Source organism: Siniperca chuatsi, linkage group LG17, assembly GCF_020085105.1.
Source record: "Siniperca chuatsi isolate FFG_IHB_CAS linkage group LG17, ASM2008510v1, whole genome shotgun sequence".
Lineage (NCBI taxonomy): Eukaryota > Metazoa > Chordata > Actinopteri > Centrarchiformes > Sinipercidae > Siniperca > Siniperca chuatsi.
This window is the reverse complement of record NC_058058.1, coordinates 2,822,019-2,846,030: the sequence shown is the minus strand read 5'-3', so window position 1 is coordinate 2,846,030 and position 24,012 is coordinate 2,822,019. Positions and strand designations below refer to the sequence as shown.

The 24,012-nt window shown below is 41.2% G+C and overlaps 1 protein-coding gene across 4 annotated transcripts in view; it reads left to right on the top strand.

Moving 5' to 3' along the window:
* The first annotated feature begins 7,178 nt into the window (after window positions 1–7,178).
* Window positions 7,179–24,012, top strand: part of LOC122864243 (zinc fingers and homeoboxes protein 2-like) — a 124,056-nt gene continuing 107,222 nt past the window's right edge. For all 4 annotated transcript variants that reach the window (XM_044171511.1, XM_044171506.1, XM_044171510.1 and 1 more), the window contains exon 1: window positions 7,179–7,770. The gene's annotated coding sequence lies outside the window, so the exon portion shown is untranslated. The remainder of the gene's footprint in view (window positions 7,771–24,012) is intronic.

Sequence of the window (24,012 nt, the reverse complement as noted above, 5' to 3'; positions counted from 1 at the left end):
ATGTATCAGTCATGTCTCGGTTAATATGCAGGTGAGTGAAATGTGGTCAGAACTCAGGAATGATCGACACAATTATGAAGATTTTCCTTCAAAGACAGGAGGGAGTTATTAGATTTCACACCCAGACTCCACCCGTCTCCATAGTCCGACCTCTCACGCTCACCTCTGTGTACCGACACTGTAGCTTTATAAACACTCATCTGTGTGTAAATGAGCCCAAAGGTTTGAGGTGGATGTTATTATGCAGAGCAGGTGAAGCAGCTCAGCTTCTCCTCCGAATCTGAATAAACACAAAAACAGAGACGAGGCAGCCGAGCAGAAAACTCCATCTCTCCCTCTCTCTCTCTCCCTCTCTCTCTCTCTCTGTCTCTCTCTCTCTGTCTCTCTCTCTCTGTCTCTCTCTCTCTGTCACTCTCTCTCTCTGTCTCTCTCTCTCTCTCTCTCTCTCTCTCTCTCTCTCTCTCTCTCTCTCTCTCTCTCTCTCTCTCTCTCTCTCTCTCTCTCTGTCTTTCTCTCTCTCTCTCTCTGTCTCTCCCTCTCTCTCTCTCTCTCTGTCTTTCTCTCTCTCTCTCTGTCTGTCTCTCTCTCTCTGTCTCTCTCTCTCTCTGTCACTCTCTCTCTGTCTCTGTCTTTCTCTCTCTCTCTCTCTCTCTCTCTCTCTCTCTCTCTCTCTCTCTCTCTCTCTCTCTCTCTCTCTCTCTCTCTCTCTCTCTCTCTCTCTCTCTCTCTCTCTCTCTCTCTCTCTCTCTCTCTCTCTCTCTCTCTCTCTCTCTCTCTCTCTCTCTCTCTCTCTCTCTCTCTCTCTCTCTCTCTCTCTCTCTCTCTCTCTCTCTCTCTCTCTCTCTCTCTCTCTCTCTCTCTCTCTCTCGCTCTGCATCGTCAGCTCAGCAGGTTGTGTGTAAACAGGACGATCAACCTTGCAAAATCTGATAAACTCTTCTCACACACACTGAATTAACACTGATACTGTGCTGAGTCGCTGATGTTTGTAATCATTGACACTCACTGCAGCAGAGGATGGTTGTGTGTGTGTGTGTGTGTGTGTGTGTGTGTGTATTGATAATGAATCCTCAGTTCATTTGAATGTAGATGTGTCCAGACAGCGCGCCGGTCTCGTGATGAATAAACTATCAAGGAGGAGAAGAAGAGAGGCAGCTTATTAAAAAGTACTGTAGAGGAAAGAAAGCTGGATTTAACTTGTGTCAAACTTTACCTGCTGATTGTTGTCGCACCACTAGATGGGAATGTTGAACACTTTCAGGCCATAATGTACTTTAATTATTGCTTTAGTGACTATACATACCTGAAGTCCTCGTTGTAACGCTCTTGCATTCACTTTGTGATAGAAAGTGATGATTGGAGGGTTTGCTCATCTGGCTTATCATTAACAGCTTAAAGGATCTTAACACAATACTCACATGCCATGTGTACATTAAAATAATAATTGGTTGCAGTAAACATTCCTCCAGTCCACGCTGGCCATGAACTCGTCCTTTCATTTCAGACCGCTTCACTAGCTTCAGCTGAACTGTACAATGCATTTATGCAATAAACAAAGGCTCTCTCTGATTTTGTCCACCATCTCTTAAGTAATCGCATTTGCATTCTTTCATTCACTTTGTGACTGAGAGCGACGATCACAGCAAGCTGAGCGCTCGCAGGGTTTCCCCCAGGAAGTTGGTTAGCAGAAGTGATAAACTCTTCTGCTGTTTTCTGTTCTCATTAATTAAGTGCAACACACATCTGTGTTGACACCAAGAGCACACACTGGATGTGGTGTACAGACAGAAGAAGTAGTGAAGGTACAGTGGCTGAGTTTTTCTTGGACACACATCGAGACGTAGCCGGGCTTCCATAGAAAATAAAGGTTGCCTGTGTTTTGACGCGAGTCAGACTGCTGGAGTGTGTTGCCTTTTACTGCGATACCAACTTCTGATGTGACTAGCCAGGTTTACTTCCAAATGTAGAGCAAATTTTAACCCGAATTTCCAAAATTCTGCTAAAGACAATGCCAATGAATGTGCGTTGTCATAATTGACCTTGTTTGCCTGTCAACAGTTTTACAGACGTCTCTTTTATAATGGTGGCCTATGGCCTATGGAAAATGCTTTTTGGGCCACAGGGGGATTTTTCATTGCAATACTGGAGAAAATTGTCTGCAAGGCTGAGCGGCGACGCCGTATCCCGTCTTATTATACATCCATGGGAAGACGCCACCAGCCGAAACATTCTTCTTCTTCTTCTGTTGGAGCGGAAACAGCTGATCAGTCATGTGAGTTGAATGTTCGCTATGTCAGAACTCACTCGGAAAAGGTGTTCCCAGCACATTAACTAACCACCTCAAGCAAGCGTAAAAACGTTTTAGTGAAATTGAGGACGTTTTTTCAAATTCTGCCGTTTCCATCAACCTTTTCTACTTCAAAATGTGCATAAAAACACGTTGATGTAAACGCGGCTAATAACTCTCATCACATGAGCTGAATCTGATCCTGATGCATCTCGTCGACCTGAGACCTGCAGCGACACGAGACCAGACCTGATTAGACTGAATATCATCCAGGCCTGGCCCCACTTACCAGGAACCGAGTGGACCTGTGAAGACCTCGACTCTGTTGCCACCATTTGTCTCAGTTTTTAGTTAAATGTTACAACAGCACATGTGAATAAGAAAACATGTCAATAAGAAAACACATGAACATATGTTGTTATCTCTTATGGAGTGTTTTCCTACAAGCGCTCTGTATAAGTTGACGTGTCCTTTTTACAGTCTGAAGGTGACTTTGAACGTCTCAGTCTGGAGCTGCAGTGAAGGTCGTTCACTGTTTTGTAAAACAAAGACTCTCAGCCGTTTTGGCTCTGATCCCTTGAAACGTTTTGACTTTCTGGCCCAGAGACAAAGTCAGCAAAGTCGATGTGAGGCCCGGAGCCAGGGCTCATAACCTCCATGTATATGTAAAACACTTAAGTCTGAGGATGCTGCACCAACCAGAAACTCGGCCAGTCTGCGACAGGTCTGATATGATTGTTCTCCTCAGTTTGTCTGTAAAAACCACACACAGTGTTTTCCCTAATGACATGCAGGATGCAAAACACAAGAAATTATTGAGATCAACCTAATCTCCAAATTTTAAAGGGCAAAATATGCACTGAAAGTGATCATTAGATGGAGAATGAATCCGAATGTGTTTGGTGATCCCCTGACTTTTCATCTTTTCAGCCACCACAGGGTCAAAATGTCCAAACAATTAAGTTCATGACAGGATATCTCTCAAACAATAATCAGATTCCCACCAGCCTCCGCTGTGCTTTGATTTTAATGCCAACATAGCATGCTAACATTAATGTTCGCTGCATGCTAACAATACAGGCAAAGCTGAGCCAAAAGTGACAGTGTGGAGTCTGACAAGCTAAGCCACCGTACAGAGGATGCACCCTTTTGATTTTAGGTGACAATCAATGCGTCCAACAAATTCTTTCCAAAGCCGACAATCACACCCAGTCTACGCAGTGATTGGCCAGCTGTGCTGAGGTGAGAAAGGAAGCAGGGTTTGAACTTCTCTCTCAAGCTCTCTGTTTTCATTCTTCACACGACTACATCTGTCACTTTCCGCGTGCTCAAAACGAGTGCAACACTATCTTCCAGGAGACACTGTCTGAAAGTGCGCTCCGTTATCCCCATTTGTATTATTCATGGCCTCGAGACTACAAAGACACACAAAAGATGCAGAGTCGTTAGGGAGAGATCAGGGAGGCGGGGGGATGCAGCCAGGAGGAGGCCATTCAGAGCAGGTATCTACACTTCTGCCTTCAGACATGTCCTACTTTGTTTCGGGCATACTGAACCCTTTAATTATTTTATTCAAATATTAGAAGATGACAGTTTAGGTTGTGTGTATCATGACATTGGTTCAAGTCAAGTGTTGCATGTAAGCAAGAATACGAGTAGCAATGAGCTTAGACAGATGGCAATCTGTCTAAGCTCATTGCATCTTTAACAGTGCTGCCTGTTAGTATTTTGACAGTGACACATTTTCTATTGATCAGTCTCTGTACTCTGTGTTGGATGTTGTCCTGATTGCCTTTTTATCAGAGGACATGTTTGAAGTAAAGCCATCTCTATGATGCATCAAAAAGCTGCAACATCCTATAACCTGCCCCACTTTAACATGCATATATGTATTTTTAAGGGCTTTTTTCTTGCTCTCATGCACAAACTACGAGCTCCCTGTTGCCAGCAGATATTTCGCCTGATGTTTTAATTTGTAGTGATTTGTAATGTTTTTATTGTGTATATTTATTATAAACCCTGTCTTTATTTTTATGGCACAATAAACTAAATTATAACCAGACGACTTGTTTGTAATCCACAGGCACTTTGTCAAACCTCCCTGTTACACTGTTACAGATGCAGCTTCTCAAACATATTTGCCTCCCAAACTTAAAAACAGTAAGAAAGCCACCCACAGCCCCTCGGCACAGTGTGCTGAACTGTGACACCAAATAATGACTTTCATTTTTTGCCTTTTCAGGTGGCTTCATTTGATTAATTGCGGGAAGGAGGCTAGCGGCTGCAAACGCTCCTGTCGCAAGACAAAAAAGAAAACCGCACGACTGCAGTCTGTTGTGCTGTTTTTACTTTCCAATGTGAAATCTAAAAGTTTACATCAGTTATATTATAACTTTTATGACCGCTGTGTGGTTGAAAACCTGCTAAAAGCTTTTTTGTTTTCCCGATATCCTTTTTATTATGTCTCTTTATACAGATATATGATTCTTTTTGTTAACCACAATAATATGCAAATTCCCTCCCGGGGTGTGTCACTCATTTTCCTGTTTTGTTGTGGATTGCAAAATTCAAATGGCCACGTGATTAATGAGTGAATGGGAATAAAAACAAAAAGAAGTGATTCCTGTGGTTTGATTCAGCTGAGTTTTTGTTTCTGCTTCTGGTTTTTGAAGTTCTGGGACACAAAAGTTGACATTTCTCAGTTTACCGTGTGAGAGGTCACCATTTAAAGTCTGTTTTAGACAGCGGAGGATTCCTGAACGAGCCTACCCCTGGGTCAGAGCCTCTGTTGGGAGTGACTGCTAATATTAGTTGTTGGAAATTCAATCAAACAACTGCAAAGAGACACAAAATGGCCGGTGTTTGTTTCAGTCTGGGTGTCCTGCGTCTATGTAGGAGGGACGGGGGGGCCTTTTACATGTCTGTGTCCAGGGGCCCATTGTCCTTTAATCCGTTCATTGCTTTAGAGTTTAGACCTTTAATTGTAATCAATGAATGTAGAGCACAAATCCTTTTTGTCAGGGCAGGAGACAAACTTTTCTTTTCACTTTCTTGGTTTTTCGGGAGGGCAGTTCTTCCCTCCGAAGCGTTTTATCTGCAGACATTTGTGACACTGTCGGCTCTTGATTACTATTTTAAAGACTATTTTAAGCCTTGAGTGGTTCAGTTTTTAACTTTTGTTGCTAAGCAATGTTGGCCAAAACTCTGCTTATTGGCTAGAGCTGGCACTCTTGCCTGGCAACATTACCTGATTGTGTATTCTGGAGACACTGGCAAGAGCTTCCAGTTGCAGACAACTCTTCTGCAAAGATGACTCTGGCTGTGGCGTCATTTCTGTTTCGAAGGCTGTGTATTATTTTCTCCAGCTTGTCCCTGTGTGTCTGAGCCCAAAGACGGTGTGTTTTCAGATGTTTCAAAATAAGCAGTTTACTTAATAAGCTGTTTCCTGAGTGCATTTGACTTTGAATAAACTCCTGACTGCTGCAGAAGGAGGGTCAATTATAAGAAGCTGGCTGACACACGATATTTTAACAAGTTTTAGGGGAACAACAGGAGTTCAGACCAGGTCATGTTGTGATTCTTTAACACAAGATAATCTGAAACCACCTGGAAAGCTGCCTGGTCTACTGCTCAAGGTTCAATGTACTCATCCATAAAAACATGGAAATTATACTGCTCCCATCCTAATAAACCAACACTGATTACCAAAACACCAGAAACAACACAGGCCTCCTGCAGTGGCCATCAACACCACACTAAATCACTAAACCGAATCAATCAAACTTTATTTGTATAGCACCTTTCGTACAGGTGAAAAGTGCTTTACAGATGACTGACAAGCTGAGACCAATGCACACGAGAAATGAAAATGTAATAATGAAACCATTAAAATAGTTTAAGGAAACGGTAAAATAGATAAGAGGGAGTCAAACAAACAAATCAGCAGCAGGGATTCAAGGGCTGCTGCTGCTGCTGCTTTACACTTGACCTCTGACCTCGTGGAGAAAAAAGTATTAATTATTTACCTGTAGAGATGAATGAGAAGTCACACTGCTTTTAATATACATATATATATATATATATATATCTTTGAATCTAAAGACTTAAACATATTCGGATTTTGACTAAATGCTGCGTCACAATCTAATCAACGTTTAAAAAATAAAATGTTTAAGTGACTTGGTAAAGGCAAATAAAAAAAAGAAAGAAGTGGTGATCAATCACATGATGATTAGGAGCTCGTTTTTCCCCGCTCATCTTGTTGCGAACACGCACATTTCACCACAGATGTCAAAGGTCACTGAATCAGCTTCCACTGCTGCTCTTGAAATCACTCAAACCGAACATATTACACCATAAACACAAAGTAAAGAATCACAGCATGACCACCAGGCAGGGTGCAGCTCTCAGATCCCCCTGTAGGTGTCGCTCTCCGTCGTCTTTTCACAGACCTGTGTGGGGATGTTTCTACATTTAATGCATCTGATCAGCTACAAGCCCATTTATCAAAAATACATCAGCCTGATTAAATGCAGACAGCAATCTGGCGCACGGGGGACTGAACTTCCACACCTCTTTCTTTCCCACCAGAACTAGATTTCTAGATTTCTTCAGATGCTGATTTAACACGGGTGTGATGCTGCTGCAGCAGGGCAGGCTGCTGTTTGTGAGGTCAGCTCCAGGATCAAACAGGTGTTCTAAGAAAATCAGCACACTGGCATTTTCATATGTTTTTTTTTTTTTTTTTTTAAATAACATCATACATTTTATATACATTATACACAGGAATGTGAGCTTTTGCAAACATTTGACTATAACGGGCTTTAAGAAATTATAGTTAGACATTATAAAACAAAAAAAGAGGATACTATACATCAGAGCAAAACTATAAGTTTCATCAGGACTGTTGCAGAGGCAGCGTGATGATACAACTGCAGGTAAAAGTGGCTTTGCGTCGCATAAAGTCATTATAAACTGCATATCGAGCACCGCTGGTGTGCTGGAAGTTCCTACATGGATATACAGCACGGTTATAGTGATGTTTAGTAACAGCCATCCGTGCTGTAAGTCACGAAACAGCAGACCGGTGCGGATGAGGGCTGCAGGAGGGGGACAGAGGTGCGTGGCTGCAACATGCCTGCGCCTCTCCACCGCAACCCGAGCAGCCGTGCCAGCGCCCGTCTGCGCCATAAGCAAACTTTTCTGTACATTTTCACGTCACCTGGACGCGAAACATAAATTTGGCATCCTATGCAAATATATGCTGACGTAAAAGATCATGTGGTTTTTGTCGTCGATCCCCCCTATGAGCAACGAGGAGGTTTTTTTTTTTTCTCCTCTCTACTGTTGTCTTTAGGTTAGCTATGCTACAATCTTTACTGTACCCAGCGCTAGCTATATGCGCCCCGCACCGCACCACTCTGGATATCTGGGAATAATCAACTTCCAGGCTGTCGCACCCTGCACCCAAAGACTCCACACAGGTAGGACACAAGGGAAACTTCTTATTTATTTAACTCCTGTAGATACATTTTGACCAAAGTGACCGCAAAAGTGAAGTTATTAAAGACGGCTTGGTTGCAGCCAGACTAGCCGCCTGGCTGTCTCTGCCCAGGCTGCTGCTGCTGCTAGCGACCGACCGTCCGTCCGTCCCCTCCATCACAGGCTCTCAGAGTGGGAATCACCTTGCTATCACCCAGCAAACCTCCACGGCAGCCAAACTAGAATTAAAACAGTTAGACACCTGGCTGTCGGGCAACTTTAGTGGCTGTGCGACTGGTCTCGGGTTATATTTGAGGATAGTTGTCAGACAAGTGAATGTCATCCGGTTCGCGTTGTTTTTTTTGGTAGCCAACTTTTGCCGTCCCCCTCCACCCCCGGTGAAAGTGCACATAATAAATTTATTAGCCATCGGAGCTAGCCGCTAGCCAGTTAGCCCCTGTCAATGACTGGCCAACCCGGTGAAGCTAAGTGCTTTAGCTTTAGCCTTTCCCCGCTCGCAGCAGCACGAAACGTGGCTGCCCGTCTCTGGATGTTATGCTTTCATGTCGGGAAATGCATTTGTTTTGGCTGGCTCCCTCTTCCCCTCCTTCCCATCCGAGTTAGCGTTACTCCGCCGAGCCAAGTAGAAAATAATCCCGGTGTGTTTTTCCGTGACACGGTGACGGTAGAGCGAGTGACAGTTTTGTTTTGTAGTGTCGGTTCAAGTGTTGTTGCTGCCCCGCTGTATGTTAGGTTCAAACGGGGCTAGCTAGCAGACAGCCAGTCTGGCTGGATGGGTCATCTGAGGTGAAGCCGCCGTCAGCGGGCTGTATAGGAACAGACTGGCCGCTAACGCCACACTGGTTTTTAACTGGTTTTTAGAGAAACGGACCGGCAGATAATAATGGGTGCTAGATTTTCAACTGGTTTATGTATTTAAACGAACTGTCTTTAACGTTAAGAGTCGCTGTTATGCCTGTTTTGTATAGATACGGACCGTTGGCGCGTACATACTGTACGGTGGTTGCAACGAACTGCCGATTAGTTTGATATTAAACTGTTTTACGTCGAAACGGACCGTTGGTTTGTGATTTTTACGCCTTTGACGGGTTTCTATGGAGACAAATAAGTCGATTAAATTTGTTGAATTATGTTAATTAAGTCGTTTAATGTTACACAAACGAACTGTGTAGATGTGGTTCAGAGAAGGACTGGTTGCCTGTTCGGTGAGCAGACGTTGACTTCATGCCAGTTAATGGCAGACTGGTTTTCTACTGGTTTATGCAGAAATAGGCTGCCAGTATGTACAGTACTCTGTTTTTTAAACAGTCAAGACTGTCAGTGTGTGTGGCAGTGTGGTTTCTAACTGGTTTATAAAAAAAAAAAAAAGACTGTCAGTTACCCAAATCTTAGACTGGTTTCAACTGGTTTATATGGAAACCAGTGTGCATGGAGGCTGAATTTAATGAATTGTTGACTATTGGCAGTTTTGTTAATGGGGTTGTATTTAAAAGCAGCTTTTTACATTTTAGTTTTTAGGCTAACTGTTTATAAGGACAAACTGGTTTATATGGTGTGTTGATCCAGATTGTGCATACGGAAACGCGTGTCTCTTAACTGGTAAGGTATATTATCTGTGTATACAGTGTGGGAGCTCTTTTCTCATGATCAAACTTTTCCCCTTTTCCAATTTCATCCACTTCCTTCTCAGTAATGTTCTCTGACCTCATTTTCTACCCAAATCTTGTTACATAAAATCATGAATAATTAGGTGTGCCTCGCGAGCCGGTTCAGGCCATATGCATGCGGTGATGCGGTGGCACACGAAAAAAAAGCCTGGTGACCTGTGACCCCCTCCCCCTCCGTCAGACAAGTCTTCTCAACCAAAATCCCTACTTTTGTTTGGTTTTTGTGCTTTCCTTGCTGTCCTCCTGTGACTCTCTCAGTTTGATTCTAGTTTGAAGGACATACAGAGGGAAGATTTCTGTCAGGCTTAGAAGAACAGGTGTGTAAACTGAATTTGGGCAGGTTTTACCCTCCACCACATCCCTGACAGTGTGACTGAAGTGTGTCTTGGCTCTTGGAAAACACTGGAGAGGCTCATATTTGGCAGCAGCTCCTCCTCTTCCTCCTTCCTCTATACTGCCCGGTGACAGCATTAACATCCACCTCCTCCCAGCCGCTCCACTGTATGGCTCTTGTTGAAAGTGTGTCAGATTTTTTAATATTATCTCCCTCTCGCCTGTTCTGGTTCATAATCACATTTCCTTTTCCATTGACCGACTTTTTTTGTCTCATATTTTGCCTCTATTGTATCGCCGCCGTGTCAGGCTTTTTAATCCTATGATATGGATGCAGGGATCAGTCAGTCATGCTGCCAGTCTCCGAATCAGAGCACACTCGCAACTCTCTGGCTGCTATTTATTTGTCACAAACGCCAACACACACACACACACACACACACACACACGTACACACACAGAGCGCTCTCGTGCGCTTTCCCTTCCTCGCTTGGAGACTTCTACACATATTCTCGCTTTTACTCTTTCTGCTCTGACACGCTGCTATTTCCTTGACACACACTCACACACATTTTGCCAGTTTCTAGGAAGTGCAGCTGTAATTTGCTCTTGCCACCTGACCTGTCACCCCAATCCACAACCCCCTCCCCCCCACACACACACACACACACACACACACACACACACACACACACACACTCTGCAACTGTAGTAAGCTTTTATTTCACTGTTTAGACTGTTCACATCATTGGTTTTTATCACTGAAAATTGCTGCTTGACGCATGTTTTTTTTATTATTTGTGGCGAGTGAAATGGACCCCATTCTGGGTTTGTGTTGTCCTCCGTGGCATTCAGTCATGAGGGTTTATGGCAGCTATACGAGCTGGAACAAGCACACACACATACACACACTATGCGACAGCGAACGCCACACACACGCTATGTTGCTCTGTCAAATTGCTATTTATTTCACTCATGCACACACACACACACACATGCAGAAAGCATGCATTACAGCTGCATCTTGCACACACACATATTCAGACTTTTTATTTTCTCCACTCGTTCGCTTTTGCTTTTATTTCACTCACACACACACACACACACATTCATACACACATTTATTTTCAGTGCTACTGGTGCTTTATGAAATAGTGAGAGGCTGTGTGTGTGGGTGTGTGTTTGGGAAAGAGAGTACCAGCGTGCCATGTTGTGCGTGAGTGAGTGAAGTCGCGGTGATTTCGTGTGAGTGGTGAGTCAGTGGAGAGCATGGGCTGGTCAGAAACTCTGTGTGTGACTGCACACACACACACACACACACACACACACACACACACACACACACACACACACACACGGCTGTATTGGATCTGCACGGCTGCTGTTGGATCAAACCCACCTTCCACGTCGACTGGGAGGGTTTGGGGGCGAAGTTAGTGTGAACATGAACCAGGGATCCCCATTTGACCAGATTTAACTCTGTGACTCCCCCAGATATAAAAAGAGCTCTTATTTTGGTCATCTTGGTTCTTTGTTGCTGAATCTGACGCCTTTCTGCATTTTGGAAATCTGCAGAAATGAATATGGTTCTGATTTTCTTTGTATTTTCTGCCATGCAAACCTTCTGCACCAGCGTAGAAGCTTTCATTACACACCATGAAATCAGTTTTTTCGAAGTTATGTGCAAATAACCCTCACCAATACGTGTTCGTGCTGTGAAAAGGCTTTTACCCATGTAAGGTAATTTTCCAACTTGGGCCCGCTGCTCAAAAAACATTATAATCTTCCTCGAAAGTCTTGGTTATTCATTTTAAATCTAATAGGCTGTTTTCCTGTTGCATCCTATTGTCCAAAATTGGCAGTTTTATCCTTCTGAGCAACAAACTTCTGGACATCCAATCAATCACACAGCAGCTTGAAAGAGCAGATATTAAAACTACATCTTTACACATCTTAGCATCTTTTAAATCTGCCAACCAGGAGACGACGTTGCTGTAGTCATTAGGCTGACATAACAGCCGATATGAGCTTATTGCAGATATACCGGTATTGGCGTATAGTTGGTTTTTCAACGGTTGGATCAAAGGGGTAATCCGATTTTTTTCAAACTCCCAAATATCTATCTGTATTGGCTTCAAAAATCCAGTATCGGTCCGGCTACAGTTATTAATCCATCTGGATTTTCAACAGTAACGCAGCCGCACACTTGTTGCATTTTGAGTCCGGTTGTGGTCCGTTTGCCCTAACCAATCAGTAGTGAGTGATGTATCTGCCCTGCCAACGACATTTTCAGTCGGCGCACAAGCTGTGTTGACTAGGAGCCGTTAATATGAGCAGTTTATCGTTTTTCACAACAATCGAGGAAATATAAAAAAGCAGCGGCTCAATCAGTTTCACGAGCGCTAAATCCAGGGAACCTCAAAGTGGACCGGCCACAGAAATGAAAACTCCCTTCAGGCACAATACACCAAGTCAACATTGACCTCTGGTAATAATAATCAATCTGTTTTTACAGCAACCTGTACAGCTGCGTCAGTCTCATTCGTGCTTTTTGGTATTTTTGTGGCCATTTTTCTGTCGCTGTTTTTCTGGCCCTAGCAACCTCATTCTTAAACAGCGTTTAGCGCCCGTGTGGTGGAGACTGGGCAGTGAAAGCACTGTTAAATCGCTGGAAATGTATTTATTTATTTATTTGCCTCTTCTATTTTACATTTGGTAAAAACAAATTCAAGGACCACTGACTGAGTCATATCATCTGATTCTGATCAGTGCCTGATTTAAGCAGATCGTTCAGCATCATCCGTCTCTGATGTAGCTCCTTCTTTGTGATGCTGCTTGATTGCTTCTGTTGTATCATTACTCCTGTTTGTGTCTATGGGAAATATTACCTAAATATATCCTTATGATAAAATATTCATCTTGATCATATTAGTGTGGAAAAACTGTGTATAACAACGGAAATATTAATGGTAATGGAGTTTGAGTGTCCTGTGGCCTGCATGCTGCTTCAGAGGCTTCTCCACACTGCCAAGAATAACTGGGGGAAATACTTAAAAATTGTTTGAATTTTTTTGGCAGGAGAAGGCTAAATTTTAGGATATTGAATACTGGCACAAAACAGCAGATTCAGTCCAAAAATATCAGCGTTGACTTCATCGAAAACTTGCACGGGTCACACCAGAAAACGGAGGAGATGATTTCTCACTTGAGTTTCCTGTACGTCCTAATGACACGTTCCTAAAAATGTCATCTGTGCAGGGATAAAATCCAACTTAAATACAATGAGAGAAAACAATAAAATACAGGAGAAATGCAAATGAGTTATTTTTGCAGATGAGATAAAACAAGCTCAGTTGTGGTTGCGTGCTTGTCAGCTGAGAGCTCTGTAGACTAATTAATATTAATGTAACATGCAAATAAAACAGTAAGACTTCACTTCTGTCGTCTGCAGAAAGGGAGGTATGGAAAGCTCGTCTTTATCCAGCGCTGCAGGGAGCCGCGTGACTGATAACCAAACCAAAAGTAAACATGTCGTCCTCCTCCACATGAAGAAGTGTCTGTCTGGACCAATCTCTGACAAATATGTCACCTTGTTTTCGAGCTGTAACTGTAATTTCCCCTCTGGGCCAATCAGCTTAACATCGATCTGTAGCTCGGTCCCGCCCACAGCTTCATCAGCAGGGACAAACTGCATTAACATCACAGAGGCAGGTCACGTGATGTTACAGAGTCAGATGTAGTAAAAAGAACTAAAAAAACACAACCTACATTTGGCAAATTCTAAAATAAAATGTGTATATAACCCGTGTTCGAGTCAGGACTGTCTGGGGCCAAATGGGGCCATTAATGTGTTTCTATGGGGGGTCACTGCTCCATTCAATAAACAATACAGTGAAAACCGTACACTAAAAATAAACATTGAAATGATACGAGAACTTAAATTAGACAAGTTCAATTGGACATATAACTAATATAGTTTTTGATTACATATAGCCTATATTATATAATCACGTGGAGTATTAATGGTGTGATCAGAAAAAATACACCTTTTTCGTTTCACCAGGATTTAACTGTTAACTGTTTTAAACAAATCAGTGTTTTTCTTTGAGGTCAACTTCGAAGAACTTCATTTGCATCAGTTTACTGTAGCTCTTATGTAGGGAGATTAAAGACACATATGTTACTGAGATCTTTACAATATCTAAATAATCATTACATGTAGGGCATTATTGATTATTTTGCTGATTATTTTCTCAATTAATTCAATTATCAATTGCTGATAAATTTTCTGCTGATTAAATAATAGTTTCAGCTCTAATTACATAAAAAATGGTATAGTTCAATGGTGTATATTTATGGTAATAATGACAAAACTGCTGGTAAGTCACGTCTGGCTATTAAAGCTGAAGATATCTGATATCGACAGCTCTCAGTCTCACTTGGCTGCTGAGCTAAAGTCACGTTAGCTAACGTTAGCTAACAGACAATAAGCTGCGCTCAGCTCTGCTTCAGATATCGATGCGATAACGTCTGCGGTTTGCTATCTGCTAGCGTTAGCTGTCTGCCAATCATTGACTGCTATCTAGCTAGAAAATAACGTGTGCAGTCAGCTAACGCGAGAATGTTCTTCAAAGTCACCACTCTGTTGGTCTTTTTCACAACAAAGGAGACACAATTAACTTGCTGTCTTTTAAAACATACAGACTGGTGTTTCTTTCCATAATAACACACGTTTGGCCGAGCGCACAGACACCAGCTTGCGATGCGATCTTTACCAGCTAACAGCCAACAGTTTTTTGAAGTTTGGCTAACGTTAACTCTTTATTTATTATTTTCTGTAAAAATCAATTAATAGTTTTTTCTATGAAATGTCAGAAAATAGTGAAGGTATATAATAAATATAATAACATAATAATTTCACAGAGCTCAAGTCGACGTCTTAAATGCTTGTTTTGTCTGACCAACGCTACAAAACACGATTCAGTTTTATATCATTATATGAGAAAGAAAAGACACAAATCCTCATGTTTAACCAGAGAATCTTTGGCAAATGACTGAAAGGATTAATCGACTATCAAAGTAGTTGATTAATCCTTAGATTAATTTTCTGTCCGTTGACTAATTGATAATATCTAAGAATGTTTACTCCCTTGCGCAGGGACGTCTGGGATCGCGTGCTGGATCAAACTTGCAGGATTCAACCAAAGAGAGAATTTTTCTTTTAGAGGAAGAAAATCAATCATCTGAATTTCCTTCCTAAAATATATGCAGGCTCCACTCTGTAAAAGTGTGTCATTTTGACATAATTTGCTGAATGTCCTTTAAAAAGTAGCCGAAATTATATCTGCTTTATGCCATCAATCATCCGGTGAAAGTAGGTGTCACTTTTCTTTCCGGATATCTCACATCTAGAGTGAAACACTTCAAAAACAGATGCTGTGTTTGTTATCACTGCTTATATTATTTAGATTTTTCCCCCTTAAATCTCCAAGAAGTCATTTTTATTCATGAAGAGAGAAAAGAATGCTTATTTTCTCATTAAAGCCTGCAGTGTGTTTCTCAATTACTCAACACATGAGTGACCAGCAGCACTGATGGGCTCATCAGACAAAAAACGTCTTAGATTAGCTTCCCCCCCCTGAGCTGTGATTTGTTGAAGAACCCCCTCCCCTCATGTCTGGATCGTTAATTTGAACCTTGTTCCAAACCCTCATTTATCCAGAAAAAGCTTACTGAGCGCGGTTCCCCCTTTTTCATCAGCGTCCTCATTGATATTCATATGTTTCCTCGTGTTCGCACCTGGGGGCCGCCCGCTAACACCACAGGCTTGTCTCAGGATGAACTCCACGGGGAGAGGACGCTGCCTTGCTCAGGAGAACTTCGGCTGTACGTTGTTAAGGCAGACGAGAAGATTCTCATTCACGTTTTACAGTATTTCCAGATTTCGGCAGCTGGTCCGCAGTCGGAAACAGCCACTTTCCAGGCGAGAGGCTGTTTCTCTGAATCTGCCTCGGCCCATCTTCTACTTTTATTTCTCTGTTTCTGTTTGACAGCAGCTCTTCTGCTGAGCTGCCTCACACTGCAGAAACAAAGTGGAAAACTCAGCTGCTGCCACTAACGAACAGGTTAGCGGTGTGGCAAGAAAATCAAATGAGTTTCCCCAATTCACTGTTGGGCAATATGAGACTGTCAAACGTCAGAGATTTGACCATACTGTTAATACCGTAGTCACTTAAATACCTCTGGGTGTATTAGGCCAGGGTGGGCAATGTTGCAGGTAATGTAAGCAGGACTTTTTAATGGAATTATTTGATTTTTGCATCAATGCGATGAAGGATCCTGATCTGGGGTATTTATTTTGCTTGATTTTCCAAAAACAAACATTCCCATCTGGTTATTTTATTCATAAACAGCTTCTCAATTGATTTTCCGGAAAAGTCGATGTATTCCGATAATAACCTATACTGAGAATTTTATCAAAATCGCTCTCTCTGGATCTCTCCTACCACACAGTACTGTGGGAAAAGGAGTCTTTTCTATTACTTTTAAGGCAACCAAATTGCCTCTAAATAGCTGTTTTTAATCAGTATATCAGCAACGTTGTTATCAACATATCTAGCTTGGTGGGTGACGCTAAAATTTTATTTCATATCAACCTGTAGAATCTGATGTGCTGAAACACTAAACCGATTGACAACAAGTTTGATAATCGAATAATCATTTCATCATCTTTTTTTGTGATAACTTGCTGCTTTTCTCTGTTTTGATTCATTTTTGATATCAGTATCTTTTAGATTTGGACTGTTAGTCAAACAAAACAAACAATTTTTAAGATGTCACCTTGTGCTCTGGAAGACATCTTTTAATAATAAGCGACAGGTTCATTGATGATGAAAATACTCATTTGCTGCGGAGCTTTAGAGTTATTGCTGTGTCATGAGTTCAAAGCACCTACAAGGTTTTAACTGGTTATGAAACAGCCTCAATTTAATACGGATGCCTCTATATGACCTACATAAGCCAACGAGACCATCAGCAAGAAGACTGGCTGTTTCTATAAAGGTATTCTAACCACCTGTCACCGGGTCCGATTCCCCGTGAAATCAGACGAAACGATTTACGGCACGCAGACCCGAAGAGCCTATGTTTCCATTTTTCCAGGCAGAGTTTCACAGCGAGTAGTGCGTTACCCAGTTAAAAGGAAGCAAGAGGAGATTTTTCTTTAGAGAATTTTATTTCCGAAGTTATATTATGTGGTTATGGCTGATACTGGGGCCGGATCGGCAACGAGAAAAAGGGACAGTGACAGAGCACGGGCGAAAACACGAGTCCACCTGGGTCAGTCATTAAACAGATGGAGAGAACTGCGGGAATTGAAAGGTATGACAGGTATGTATATGTCTTATTTGGCTGTGTACAGTCCGTGGACGTGGACATTACTGTAATACAACTTATAACGTAACATTTTATGTTGGCCTTGCTACCGAGCTATATCTTGCTGTTGGCTTACTATTACGAAGACGTAAAATTACTAGTGAACGTTGATAACTTTAGCTTTCTCAACTAAGTTACTGTTACCGAGCAACTGAATCTGGTAGTTGTAGGCTTACATGTAACCATGAACGGTACTAAAGTTTACTTTGTTTCAACATTGTCACATTACAGTTATTAATCTTACATCGCCACAAATAGATACGTTACCTCATCGCTATGCGTCCTGCAAACAGTTGTTTAAAGAAGAAAAGTAGTATTAAAAATAAGTTGCGTCTTTCTTTCACTTGCCTCCAAAACAAATACAAGCGCCAGCCCAAGTCGTTCTCATTCCCAGGGCATCAAATACCGACGTTTTGTCACGCTGTTCGTATAAACAGGCACAGGGTAGCCTTCGTTAGTAGGAGACGTCTTCAGAAACAATGTAACGCCACTTAAAACTGTGGTAGGAAGGTTGGTTAGGCAGTAGGAAGTCACGTGACAAAAGACATGTAAGTCAACATGTAAGTCAAGTGACTTGTAACGTAACTTAAAACTTAACTTTTGTTTCACACGGGAGACGAACCCCCAATCTCCTGGGTGAAAGGAGACACTCTTCTTTACATTATGTCACCTGAGTTCAATAAGGCTTTGTGGCAGCCCTGTGCGTCTCATACAGACGCTAAAGGGCACCTTGTGCGTGTTTATATGACGCAGAGGGCCGTGACAGAACGTCGGTAGTTGGCGCCCTGGGAAAGACAGCGGGCTGGCCAGCCCGATGAAGATCACGAGGCGGTGGAAACACAGGGGCCGCCAGTATCAACACAAAATGAAAGTTCCTTGTAGTTGCTTTAAGAAAAATTAAGTTCTAAATAACTCGATGAATAACTTTCCGAACTCATTACTTTGCTTTGTCTATATTACATGATGCCCCATCTAGGGCTGCAAATCATAATAATACATACATTTTTGAATTAATACTTTTGATTATTAAGAATTAAAGTAAGTGGTAAGTAACTGTTTGGTCTATAAAACTTTCTGTCTCAGCCTGACGTCCAGCCAAAAAAATCCAAGTATTAAAGTTATAATAATTAATAATTATGACATTCAGAAATACGACTCAAATATCCTTTATAATGTAGCCTATTATCCAGCAAATATTTGGGTCTTTTATTACCTAATAAACAAGTAAAAATGTATCTACATTCAATGTAATAAATACATAACCTGTGGGATGTATTCGTCATTCTGGTTTGGTTTTCTTTTGATTTATTTGCAGCTTGTTCCGTCTTGGTTGCCAGGTTGGAGTGGGTCAACTGGCACTTGATTACATTTTTATTTATAAGCTGGTGGGAATTAGAAATGAACCCTAGATAATAATAGTAAATATAATATAAATGTGACGGTGGCCTGTGTATGACATCTTTTATTAAATTCTACTCTTTAATTCGAAGCGAGTGAGACTGCAGAGCACAATCTGGACAGGAGCCTCCGTTTTTGGTGTCTAATGTGAAAGCTATTACTGTAATAACATTATAATTACATGTCATTACTCAACTAACAGTATTAGATTGAATTATATGATACACCATGTACCGAAACATCAGGAGCAGCTGTTCTCTGTATGACACAGAGTGAAGCAGGTGAACAGATGTTTTTTTATTGACTCTGCCTCCTGAATTCTCCTCAGACCTGCAGGAAAAAAAGATGAAAAATGATTTAATTTTAATCAAAAAACAAAAATAAATCATAAAATGAAAGTTCATGTATATGATACATGGAAATTCCCTACTTTTCCCTCACTTAGGAAGTGCATTTTATTTTTAATGTCGCACTCTTGTCATTGTCACATTTGACTGTTTAACATAGATGAGAATAAACTCTTTGTTATTTGGAAAAACAAACATTTTCTATTTTCATTTTGAACTGATTGAATTAGTCTCATCCTGCCATCCTACTGCTCTCCAAATTTAGGAATCGTAGGAATCTGGAGCTCTGATTCTCCATCTCGCTCTCACACACACACACACACACACACACACACACACTCAGTGTAAATAGGAAATCGTCTCTTGGCAGCAGCGCTCTGAGACACAACAAAGCTCTGTTTCAAACCCAAGGAAGGTTTTTATTTAGGCAGCATTTCTAAGAATCAAAATGTAGCTATAGTCTCATCAGGTAGGACACATGGGAGGAAGGAAGCATGCAGTGGTTTCTTAGGAGGAGTGGGAAATCCCACAATGCATTGCAACAACATTGCTAAATAACAAAACTACTCCCAACGTTACGAGATCGCAGGTGTGAGGTCTCGTCTTTGAGGAAGTTTTCCAAAACTGCATGTCAAGGGGAACTCCACACTGAATTACACACACAGAAAACTGCAGTTGTGAGTTAAAACTTAAGAATACGTCCCCACAGTGATGTCACAACCGGTCTTTCCAATCAGTGGTTAAAGGCTAGCCAGCGTAATTAGTTTTTAATCTGTTCTCAACAAACAGTTTCACTATATGGGAATAAAGTGTTAAATAGAGACTCAATCAATAGCTTAAAGTAACTAAAAATTAAATGCAACAATGATTTAATAGTACTGGAAAATGTAAAACATTTATAAATGCGTTTTAATTTAGTGGAATTTTGAGCCCATGAATGAAATGAGTTAGTGGAGGTGGAAACTGCGTAAAAAGTCAGGAGTTTTTCTTTTTTCCCAACATTGCAATGTGATTCTCTGATTAATTACTGAGAAGCAAATGTACGATGTGATTGTGCAATTGCTGTCAGCTGCTGACCTGAATCAGACAGATCGTGACGCATCTCATCATGTTGTCAATGTAGTTACATAGCCACCTCATTCTAAAATACGTAGCCTTTGCTGTGTGATGTAGCATTAATGCTTGTTTTTCCTGAAGTGTCATAAGCCTAATAGTATATTTTGAAAAATGTTATAATTTCTTCTGACGTTAGCGAAGGCTGTCTTTATTTCATGCGAGGTGCCCAAACTATAAAACACTATCCCTAGATCATAATTTCAACCCTGGCGCAGACCTCTCAATCACCACCCACTCGACCAATCGGAGCTTTGTTGGCGAATGGGTATGTTAATCCTTTCTTCCTGTGCCAGAGCCGGAACAACTGTGACAAAAAAATGGCCACAAAAAGCGTGGATGAGGTTGACTCTGAGGCTGAACAGGTTGTCGACTTACAAAAATAACGACTCTTAGGTTATATTGATAACATTTTTATGTAGACGAATATTTAAAAAAAAAAAAAAAAACATCCACAGAGCTTTTAGAAACTTGCAGAATAAAAGTATCACTTTTCCTAAAAAAAACCATTATGATTGTGAATGAATTGTTTAAAAGATTTTGACGGGTCCAAAATGAATGTTTTGTTTATCTCTGTGTGAGATGTCCGACGTGTGGTTCCTGCTTCTAACAAGGCTTGTGAGCCAATAGTATAACGACGTTGGTATCACGTGGTATAGTTGGCAGTTAGTGTGGAAAAAGCACTAACTGCGTTGAGCTGGCTGAATAATAAAGTCAAAACAAAATGAGAATTCGGTGTGGCTATCAGGCTGTATCATTAATATTATTACTGCCTCTTTTCACATAAAAACTGGAAAACTTCCAAAAATATTTTTCCCAAATGTTTTTTAAATTGCACACTGTTTTAAGGAGCCAGTGGTTGTTAAAAATTCCCTCAGAGAAAGAGCTGTGGTGGAAATCTGCATGTTTTTCCATGAAATATCCAGATTCCCTGGATAATTTGGACATTTTCGGGACACAATAGAAGAATCCATCATCGTGTACTTTTATTTTAAAACCTGATTGTTTGTACAAACATCAGTTTTTTGCCCCCCCTGCGTTACCCCACCCCTACAGCTGTACCTAAAAGAGCCATCAGGGCCGACATTACTCACACTGTCCCTTCACTCCGAACGAAACCCTGCTGCTACTGAGGCCGCTATCACACCAAACGTGCTGAATGTGATACTCCCCGACGGAGGCTTATTCATCTCTGATGAAAGAATCTGTTTCAGACGCAGGCATTGAAGACGTTACTCTACTCACCAAACTGTCCCATCCACCTTTTTGGAAAGGAAGTTGTTGCGAAGACTAAAATAATATCAGGGGAATCCAAGTTGGGATGAAAACTGATGCTGCAGTTCCTCAATTGATCGCCTAACCCGATCAGTTTCATCTATGGACATTTGAGCTGCAGGATCCCTGAGTATGACTCTTTCCATCAACAGAAAAGGATTAAATGTGAATATGCTGTGATCAGAGAGCTGCTGGTTTGAATCCACAGATCCATAGAGATAGCGAATGAATGCACCACTGCCAGAACTTGCAAGGATCAGAAACTAAAGCAAAAATGGCCCGGTATGCTCTCCATGTGTGAAATGATTTAGAAAAAGATCTCTCATGTAAACCGGTTTTTCTGAGCATGGAAAGAATTGAGGAAAACGCTGTGTGTTTATATGAAGACAGGGTTTACGCTCAGGGACCAGTATGTGGAGTAGAAATGAGTCAGAAATTAAAGATGGAACCAAGTCCAGCCATCATCAACTGCTGGTCTTCGTCAGGACACATACTGCTGAAGTTCCCTCGAGCTACGAGTCCAAACTTTACTCACGCTGTTGTCAGGTTTAAAACAATATATTTACATTTTCAATTCTGAATCTAAATTGACATTTTGGCTTTGAGACTTTTGAATAGGATAGATAGGATACATTTACACATTATAGTTCAGCTTTTATTTCTGAGGAAATACGGTAAGTTAGTGGACTGTTTTGGTTGATGCAAGGGGTTAACGTCAGTCCTGCCATAGATACGTATGCTATGGTTTTGATTTATATTTCGACATTAGATTTCACCTGTGTCATATACGTGCAGGCCGTCAGTTTCATTCACCAGAGTAACTGTGCTTACAGTCTTTGATTCGCGGTGAAAATGAGACTGTTCTGGTCAGTCGCTGTATTTATGTTGTTTTATTCAGAAATAGAGAGCAGTCGTCTTTAACTAGGTGTGTCACTGAAAAGATAATTAAACCAGCATTTAGTGTACTGTCAAGGTAGAAGAGTGTTTGAGGATTATGGATGTGGTTAGTTTTGTCAAACAACCTGCTGCATTTCACTTCTCTTTATTTTTGATGAAAACCATTTTTTTGTGATTTTGAATATAGTTAATACAAAGTGATTGTTACATGACTAGGAGCTGGGTCTTTGTCTGAACATGGCCTGTGTGTTGAGCTGTGTTTGAAATCAGCAGGGCAGAGTATTTTTCTTTTTCCAGCTTCCGCCCTGCAGAGTTGTACTGTATGCAGGTCAGTGTACTGCCGGTATTTGTCATAGTGACCTCTTTCTCTGTCTGCAGAGCCACTGTTACAGAAATCTGAACAGACAGACTCTGGGTGTGTGTAGAGGGTCGAGCCCCTGCCGTTTGCTACCTAACATCCACATTAATATTTCACACTGAGTTTGTGCACGTTGGGAATGTGTGAGTCTGGATAAAGAGCAATTAAAGCACACCGGTTTTCTCACTTTATTTCAGAGCAAGACACTGTCAAGTGTGTGAATGCTCTTCAAAATAAGAACAAGCAGGAGTGTTTTTGTCATTAAAAACATCTTCTAAAAGTTTTTCAAGGGATTTCTCTTTTGTTAGATGGTGTAAATCTTAAAAAGGATTCCCTAAAACTTAATTGCCCAAAAAGCCTTTTTTAATGCCTTATGTGTCGCCTTTTGAAGTATGTTTTAAATATTTTTAACTGGTATGTTTACTTAAATTCACAGTATACACAGTGGAGATGGAACAGGAAAAGTTCAGCTTAAAGAAGTTGAACACGATGACATTTTTTAACCACTTTTGCTGCCTTACATAGCATTTCTGCTTCATTAGACAGTGTATATACAGTGGAAAGGTTACGGGAAAGATGGGGGAGGAAGCAAAATTTAAACTTGGAAAGAAAACTAGTCCAACACAAACACAAAGGCATTTTTTACCTTTACTGCCTTTTGTTCCTGTTCTCTCTGTGGCGTGTGTGCTGTTGTCAGACAGTATACAGAGACACAGGGAGGTATAAACTTGGGAAAAGAGCTGCTAATGTCAGGCTCGTTAGTTTCCCACTTTACTTTTTAATGTGGTAGAAAATTCCACGTTTTGGTGAAGTGTAGACAAGGCGTAAACCACGGGGACTATTTTTAGGCGTTGATGGCACAGGGCTTGCACCATCCTGCCATTTCTCTGCCTGACTCATCACCACGACAGGAAATGAACTGCTGTCTTTCTCCACCAGTCACAGCAGCAGATGGTTTTCCAAATTCAGCAGCCACTCCTTGCTCTTTTACTAGCCAAAGTCATTTGATGTAAATCTTTTTTTTCCCAAAGACATATTGGTTTCTTGCCAAAATGACAGAATCACCAGTGAAGCAGAGGAATCTACCAGATTGTTGATGGTCGTAACATCACTTCCTGCTCAACAGTCAAGTTACTAATTTACACAAAAACCAAATTACTGAGTACACCTTCAGTTAAACGTTAATGCTACTGTTTAGATGCGCCATTGCATGTTTGTTGTATATTTTTTAATTGTTGATTAGTGGAAGATATAAAAAGGGTATTTCAGTTATTGTCTGGGTAAATGTATTTTAGGTCATTTCAGCCCGATCGATGCTGGATTCCTGAGGCGGATACGTCAGCTGTAATTGAGAGTTAACAAGACTACGTGTCTACAGCTGCTATGCTAGCAGCTCTGTGA